Below are 9,087 nucleotides of genomic sequence, written 5' to 3'. Positions count from 1 at the left end.
CACATGCAGCAGTACATAGCATGTATTTAGGCGCCTGGTGTTAGCAGACGCGCCTAAACAATGCTTCTGACTGGTTATCTAACGGGTGATACAATTATATATTCCCACATACACGGGATAGGTCTGCCTATTCACTCAAATTTCTGTTTCGTCTGCAGGATGATGATACGCCCGAAGAGATTCTAAGTGCGTTTATCATTCTTCGCTTGAAATAGTAAGCGCTTAGGTGTAAGGATTTCGTTTACGTAGCATTCATTCGGAAGCTGAATGACTGTGGACTTACGCTGGGATAAAAAATATCGTCGAAGTCACGGCTGTTGTGGCTCTTCGTTCAGTTCCATTATTTTTCATTCATATTATTATCCAAAATGATACTAGAGCTCTAACGCACGGTCAAAACTGTGGAATTGGATAGCACCATACCATAAAAAATTACGATGCAAATCTGATGAGTTTTTGATCTCGAATCGATTGAGTTCAATCGATTACACATATGATCGTCGAGCTAAAGAACAAGTCACCAAATAAGTATTCAGTAGATCGATTAGGACGGGTGATTATTCGGTTGATCAATCTCGAGACAAAACTTTAGAAATAAAACTTTTGAGTCAAAAGGAAAAATTAGGGGCAAACAAACAGATGAGAATAATAACTGGCAGTCTTTTTAGAAGTGAAAATAGCCATATTAATGCAGAGGAAAATCCCAAAAATGTTCATAGGTATATCCAATAAGTCATAGTCAAGAAATTATTTTTGACCGTGGACCAAAATGTAATAACTAATATTTTTTCCACTACAAAGACTCCCTCCCATATATTATCCTAATCACTACAGAGAGCTTAAACGAAATCGACCATGTTGTGATAGACGGAAGGCATGCTTCCAGTGTTTTGGACGTACGTACACTCCGAGGCCCAAACATCGACTCGGACCACTATCTTGTTGCACAGCAAAAAATGTGCGCCCGAATATGCAAGGAAAGCTTAAGCTGCCTTTACAATAGGCGATTTTTTGACAGGCGATAATCGCCTGCAAAATTTGACTTGCTGTCTACTTTGAGGCAAGCGATTTTAGAATCACCATTTACACGAGCGATTTTTCCAGAGCAATGTTGAATCGCCTGGAAAATCGCCTCATGTAAAGGCAGCTTTAACGTCGAAAAGCTGCAATCACAACCAGTGTTGCCGTTTTAGCCCTTTGGTGGCTAGATTTAGCTACCCGGTACTTTTTTTGGCCACATAAATTTAAAATTGCCCCTAGACCTTTTTTTAGCCCTTTGGACAGTTTATTCATACTTGGCATGAAAAAGTTGTATATGCTTAATTTGATCTATTTTTTTTTCATTTATGTAAGAGATGAATTTTTAAACTGAGAAAGACTGATGTATATACATATATGTATTGTATGTTCCTTACGTTTTTATATACGCTTAATTTGTTAAATGGCCCATCAAGTCGATTGACCGTGTATGTTCTTGTGGTGTGATTGTACCAGCTGCTGGTGCGACTTCAAAAACTATTTGAAAATTTTATGACTGTACCAGCATGCTGGTCTCGTGAGTGGTGAATTAGCTCGTATTTCTAAGTAAAAAAAAAAAAACAATACTTAACAAAATGGTAGAAAAATTATGCAATTTCGGCTCTAATTATTTCGATCTTTCCTGGACCTCATTTGTAAAGAAATAAATATTGTACCAGCATGCTGGTAAGTTATATGCTTCGAGCCTGATGGTACAATCACTTGATGGAGCCAGCAAGCTGATGTCGTATATTTACCCTTTTATACACAAAGGTTTATGGTAGGATAAAATATCAGTTTTTTTCCAGAGTTCTTGTTTTTCTATACCATTACTTATTGAAAATGTTTGCGTGTATACTTATATATGTATATGTAAATGTACCATTTTTTTTAAAGGAATTTGGCTACCACTAAAAATGATTCGCGGCAACACTGATCACAACCAGTGATCGGAGTTTAAAAAAATTCTGTGTGGTAGAATCTGGGAAAAATGTGGTAGATTTTAAAATAATGTGGTAGATCTCTGGGTTTGGACCAAACTTTGTACAAAAATTTAAAAAAAAATCTGCAAGGTTTCACCTAAATGGCAAACTTTTTAATTAGACTCCAAACAAAATTTAATTTTAGTATAATAAAGTGCAAGATTGAAGTTGCTAAAAATTGCGTTGAGTTTTGGCAATTTTTTTCCTTGACAGTGTAAAGCAGTTCCTTCCATATTGAGATATTTTTCGAACATATTTTAAGAGATTTCAGCAACCTTGCGGAGTGCTGCCAGCTTTTCTTTTTATCACTTCACGAAGTAACGAACAAATGTGGCACGTTCCAGAAACAGCTAATTGGGATTTGCCGATTTTGATAATTCTCAAGTAAAGAAAACAACTCCTCAGAAACCTTAGATGCACTTAAATTTGCTAATACTTTTACAAAACTTGCCGTTTTTTAACATTTTCGCTATTATTTCTTTTTATAAATCATATATTTGGCAATTTAACACAATAAAACCGCGTTTCCTGTTGAAAAATTGATTACTGAGAAAATTTACTATTTTACAGTTTTATTTATCCTCCCATTCGGCTTTGTTTACTTTTATCTGAGAAATTTCATCGTCGCCGTGAATGCGGAATCTTGTATTATATCATTCTTGTTACCATATCGTGTTTAGTGTTGGACAATTTATGCTCCTAGAATTAAGAAAATTATGTCAAGCAAAAATAAAACTATTCAAAAACGCGAATATGTGGTAGATTTCAGACCTTGAGTGGTAGATGTGGTAGATGCTAAAAAAGTGGCAGATCTACCACAATGTGGTAGAAGTCCGATCACATATCGAAACAGACAGCCAATGCGTTCGCTACTCGACTCTCACACCTGCTCTCAGAGAGCACTCTTCAACAAACCGACATATGCGAGCAGTGGAACCACATTTCCCGCTCATTAAGTACCGCCGCCGAAGAAGTAGTCGGATTTCAGCGAGCCCTAAGGAACAACTGGTACGATGAGGAGTGTCAGGAAGCTGCCGAAAAAAAAGATGCCGCCTACAGGGCCGCCATTCGCGCCAACAACCCCGGGGTCAGCTTTCTAAGCATAGGTTTCAAGGTCTTATCGAGCGTATTGTGTGAAAGACTGAAGCCAACCGTCAATGAACTGATTCGGCCTTATCAGTGTGGCTTTAGGCCTGGGAAATCCACCATATCTTGGAAAAGACCCGCGAGAAAAGAATCGACACTCACCACCTATTTGTCGACATTAAAGCCGCTTTCGACAGCACTAAAAGGAGTTGCCTATACGCCGCTATGTCTGAATTTTGCATCGCCGCCAAACTGATACGACTGTGTAAAATGACGTTGAGCAATACCACCAGCCCCGTCAGAATTGGGAAAGACCTCTCCGAGCCGTTCGCCACCAAACGGGGCTTCAGACAGGGCGACTCTCTTTCATGTGACTTCTTTAATCTGATGTTGGAGAAGATAATAAGAGCAGCAGAACTGAACCGCTCAGGAGCAATTTACTACAAGAGCGTGTAATTGCTGGCTTATGCCGATGACATCGACATCATCGGTAACAAAAACCGCGAAGTCTGTTCTGCCTTTTCCAAGTTGCATAAGGAAGCAAAGCGAGTGAGTCTGGTGGTAAACGAGGACAAGACGAAGTATGTCCTGTCATCAAACAAACAGTCAACACATTCGCGCCTTGGCACCCACATCACTGTTGACAGTTATTATTTCGAGAAAGTAGAGAACTTTGTTTACTTGGCAACCAGCATTAACACGGATAATAATGTCAGCATGGAAATCCAACGCAGAATCACTCTTGCCAACAAGTGCTACATTGGACTGAGTAGGCAATTCAGTAGTAAAGTCCTCTCTCGACGTACGAAAACCACACTCTATAAGTCACTCATCATGCCCGTACAGCGACTCCGTTGGCTTGGTCATGTCCTTCGAATGGACACCGACGCGCCAGCTCTGAAAGTATTCAACTCGGAACCCGTTGGTGGTAGCAGAGGAAGAGGAGGGCCCCCACTGAGATGGAAAGACCAGGTGGAGAAGGACTTGGCTTCACTTGGCATTTCGAATTGGCGACAGTTGGCAAAGGAAAGGAACGACTGGCGTGCTTTGTTGAACTCGGCCAAAATCGCTTAGGCGGTTACAGCGCCAAATAAGAAGAAGAATACGACTACAGAGAGCTTTCGTTTCCTATTATAATAGATTGGCGCTTACACATATGTTAGTATTTGGCCGAGCTTGTCCACCGATTTGTGGCGTGCGCCTTCATGTTGTCACACAAAAGGGAGGGACCTAGAATTTTACGCTGACTCCGAACGGCGATTGTATTTTTATGAGAAGCTATATTTCATGGCAGAAATACACTTGGAGGTTTGCCATTGCTTGCCGAGGGGCGACTGCTATTAGAAAAAAAAACTATTTTTTTGTTTTTTACCTGCGCAATGGTGGCGCGCACTGCTAACCACTGCACCACACTGGCCGCAATTTCCTATTATCTTCATAAAAAAAAAAAAATTATGGGATGCTTTTTAATAACTCAAACTTCGCTTTAGAACACCTGTGTCTGTATACTTCGGTAGTCGCGCGATATAAAAATACTTTAGAAAAGTACAATACATCGTCTTCCTACTTTGTCGGAAACACCAACCACTAAAATGAGAATATTAGAAATAAGTCTTTTCATTAGGATTCTCACTTTCGGCTTGGCCAGATATGTATCGAAAATAATGTCAGATGCTTCACTATAGTTATACGTTAGTTGTTCTAGTTATTCATACTAAGTCTTAAAAAGTTAACAAGCCAAAAATAAATGACAGTGCATTATTTTTAATGTGAGATCAAATTAATATGTAGCAAAAAAATGAAAACTAAAAAATTTCTAGCTAAATATGCATATACTATGTAATTCAGAAATAAAATTTTCACAAATAAAAGTGTGACTCTCTCATAATTTTTTTTATTTTTACGTTGCAATTAACTGGTAGTATTTGGGGAGGAGAATCGAAAGAATTATGTGCTTGCAATAGAAAAGAAGTTATGAAGAGTCATAGTGGCGTGACTCCTTTTTTTAAATTCTGGCACTCGCGGTTTTTATACTGTAGCTGGTGCGTACCTAAAACTGTTATCGGAAAACTTTTATAGTGTTCTGGAGCATAAAAGGAATTAATGAAGACGTGGCAGCAGTGCACGGACTTTTTACCAACAAACGCTAAAAATCTATTTAAAACGTTGAACCACGTTGGATTTTGTATTCTAGCAGCTGAAGGAACGGATACTAAAAATTTCAGACATGTGCTCACGATTAAGAAAAAAAATTCACAAAAAAATGCGAAGTTTCGGAGAATTGCCCATATGAAAAACTGTTTTTTTTTACATAACAACGAACTGGAAAAAGTAAATAAAAACGGTAGAAGCAGACTAATAGCGATGCTAGTGAAAGATGAAGAAAGTAGCGACAGCAAGGTGCTCCAGATTTTGCAAAAGCTACATATGAACCTTCTACAGGTACATATGTGCATATGCAAGTTAGATATATACATACGTATGCAGTAATAAATGCAATATGACCATGGCACAGTGGGAAATTCTCTTAATCTAGCACGAAAAAACTCCTAACTTTCATTTAAAAAATTGCAGAGCTTTGAAATTTAGGACGCGTGCACAGATGGGCTAAGTATTACTTGTCACCAAAAATGGGAGGTTTAGGTTAAGATGGCGTGGCATTTTATATATATGAAGAGTATTGCAAAAAAAAAAGATTGTTGAAATTCAATACATTTACTAAAAATACAAGTAACACCATTCATTATTTGTATCTTAATCGTTGTTTTAACTGCAAAAGCTATTATATTCATGCATTTCAATACATTACGTTATAGGAATATGTAAATATGCTAATGGAAATAAACAGACAACATCTGTTCTCAATGGTTTTAAATTTTGGCGATGCAGTGCTTTTTTGCAATTAGATGAAACTAAAGCATCTGAGCTCAAGAGAAAAGCGTTAAATAGGTCCTCCATAACTTTTTCGCGCGAGATTTCTTTCTTTCGCGCCCTATAGCTTCCGCAGAGAACATTCCAGCTTAAGCTTATTACATACACGGTTCCCACACGACAACAAATTTTCTGACCAGAATTGACAAAAAAGTTACCAAGTAAAACCCAAATAAGACATGGGTACAATAAAGAGTTGTATTATAAGAAAACTAAACAAATTGATTTTACATATGAGGCCATCAGGACTATAGGAGCCTATCTACAAAAAAATTTTTTGTAATATGAGAAAGAGGGATCCATAAAAAATAAATGCGGTCTTTTACTAAAAAAATCATTGCACCTACGTGATGCTACATATTATAGTAAAAGGAAACTAGAAGGCCGTGCCTCGGGCTATTGCCTTCAGTGTTGCCACTGCCTTAGCCTTTAAAGTATCCATAAAAAATCGAAAACTGTATCCAAATGTATCCACCGAAAAGAGCGGACATTTTTACACAGTACATCTATGGAAGAGAAGCTCGGGACCCTTAACAAACTTACTAAGATGTAGTCAGTCCCATCCCTAGACACGGATTTGGGAAACAAAGGATTGGGAGCTATCCATGAAATTAAAAAAAAAATCTCAAAAACTTGTATTTGTCTGTAAATTCCGCCTTCAAAACAATTTCTATTTCCGGCTTGTTTGGATTCTCGCTTAGCGACATATAACTGAAAATTTAGAAGTTGTAACTTATTTTTAGTACAGTCAAGTTATTGTTGAAAATAAGCCATCGGAATGGTTGTCAATTTCGTTTGAATGCTAAGAGAAGGGTTGCTCGGGATGTAAAAGTTGATTTTTTCGCCTTACAGTTAACTACTACAGGTCGGAAAACTTTTTAAAATTTGCAGACTACTTGGTGTTATTAAATGCACGTTTATGTAGCTTAAAAATTAATTTTTCAAAGTGACAAGAATAAAGGAAAATTTCTTGCTTGGAGGATGAGCAGCCAACTGTTAAAAATGTTATAATATCTCGTACATACATACATAAATAAAAACAATTTCCTTCAACTTACGAATACTTTAGAAAAAGGTATCCAAATTTACACTGAGGAAAAAAACAAAGTATCCCTCAAAATTTAAAGCAAAAATGTATCCAATTGGATACATATGTGTCAAAACGGCAACACTGATTGCCGTTTCGATTCTGGTAATGCATTTTAAGGTGCACCTCAACTTTTTTTGATATGTCAGTAAAACTACTCTGGCGCTCAAGGTCTCATATAATAGATACATTTACAAACTTATGTATATAAATACATTTTTATTCAATCTGTGAATACGTACGTGTATAAAAAATGATATAACAAAAATTTGTGAAATAAAAAACAACACATAAATATTTTCGCAATGCACGTTATATACTTTTCATAAAAACGCGCTTTACGCTCCTGTCTTTTGAACGGGATCTTAGCCTCTGTACAAAAAAAAATCGACTTGCATATACCGCAGCGCTGAAGAGCCCAACTACACCGTACAAACTGCTATTCAAACCTCCTTTTTTCATTTCCTCTACACTGATAGAAAAATCAATCAAATATTGGTTAATATTACCAAATTCAAACTTGAAAAGGAATCAACGTGATTATATTATATATTAACAATGCCTTGGTTGATATTTTCAACAATGATTTGGTAGTATTAACCACAATTTTGTTTACATTAACCAAACTTTTGGTTGCCAATTTTTTCGTTTCATCAGGCTTAGGTTCAGCACTTCACAGATGCTTTTTCATAATTCGAAGAACAAAAGACAATTTTTTATAATCATTTTAACACGTGGCCTCTGACGAGATTAGCAAATAACAGCAAGCATCTCTACACACTCAGCTACAGCCGCTTTATAAATTTGTCTTTAAATGTTCAACTTGAGTCAATTTTCTTCGTCGTTTAATTTGGTTCTTCACTTCACAGATGCATTTTCGTAATAAAGAAAAACCCAAAAACAGAGAAAAATTATGTGTTGCCGCTGACGGCAAAAGCCTCTGCACGTTCAACTAAAGACAAGCATACAAATTGGTTTTCAAATGTTCAACTTGAATCACATTTCATACAATCGGTAAACTGACCATGAAAAAAATCAAACAATAACTCGATTGAAAAAAACATTTTTCTTTTGGCTCCGTGTATATATGGCTGAAAGATCTGTCAATAAGTATTGAAGTGTGGCATATTTCGTGATATCAATTCGCGGCTCGGCATTTCGCGTTACATTTTGAACAAATTAGATGTGGTATCACCATACATATAGTAAAAAGTATAGATACGATTTCCAGGCTCCATATATTGGACTTTAAACCTCTCAACACAAAAACATGTAAATACTGACGCGATAAATATTGAAAATGCTCGATCAATCGCTATTTTGAAATCCATCAATATGGATCACGATCCAAATATCACAATAAATATTGAACGTGAGACAGGCGTATACTGCTCAGCGATAATTTTCTTCGATATGTGGTTAGTGATTTTTGCTGACCGCTGTGTTTCCTGATCAATGCAATTGTTTCTGGTAGTGTTGTCACCGCTACACGCAACCAACCACAGGACAACTTATCAAATTTATCCAACTTTTTTAGTCTGCCTTTATACACGGCAAACTTACCAAAAGTTACCAAAATAAAAAAAGTTGCCAAGTTACCAAGCGCTCAAAAAGTTACCTTTTTGGTCACAAGCGAACAAATGTGGCAACCGTGATTTTTTTTCGTGTGTCGTTTTCACTTAGCCACATAGTTCGCTTTTTAGTATAGACACGCTACAAAAAAAATAAAAATATTACATAAAGCGGTGCTTGGTGTTAGCTAAACTTTCATAAATTTTTTAATACATGAACTACTTACTCTTAAGAATGCATATAGAAATTTAAGGATACTCCGGGGTACTCCTTTTCAAAATTCTAAATCAAAATAAATAATATAAAAAAAAACTTTTTAATATACAACGCTTTTATAAATGGACTAAAAAGTAGAAAATAATACTTCTCAGTCCCATAGAATTTGTTTTGATAACTTTTGATTTTGAAATT

This window comes from Rhagoletis pomonella, unplaced genomic scaffold, assembly GCF_013731165.1.
Source record: "Rhagoletis pomonella isolate Grant_MI unplaced genomic scaffold, Rhpom_1.0 Rhpom_scaffold_00005, whole genome shotgun sequence".
Classification (NCBI taxonomy): Eukaryota; Metazoa; Arthropoda; class Insecta; order Diptera; family Tephritidae; genus Rhagoletis; species Rhagoletis pomonella.
This window is presented reverse-complemented; position numbering follows the sequence as displayed.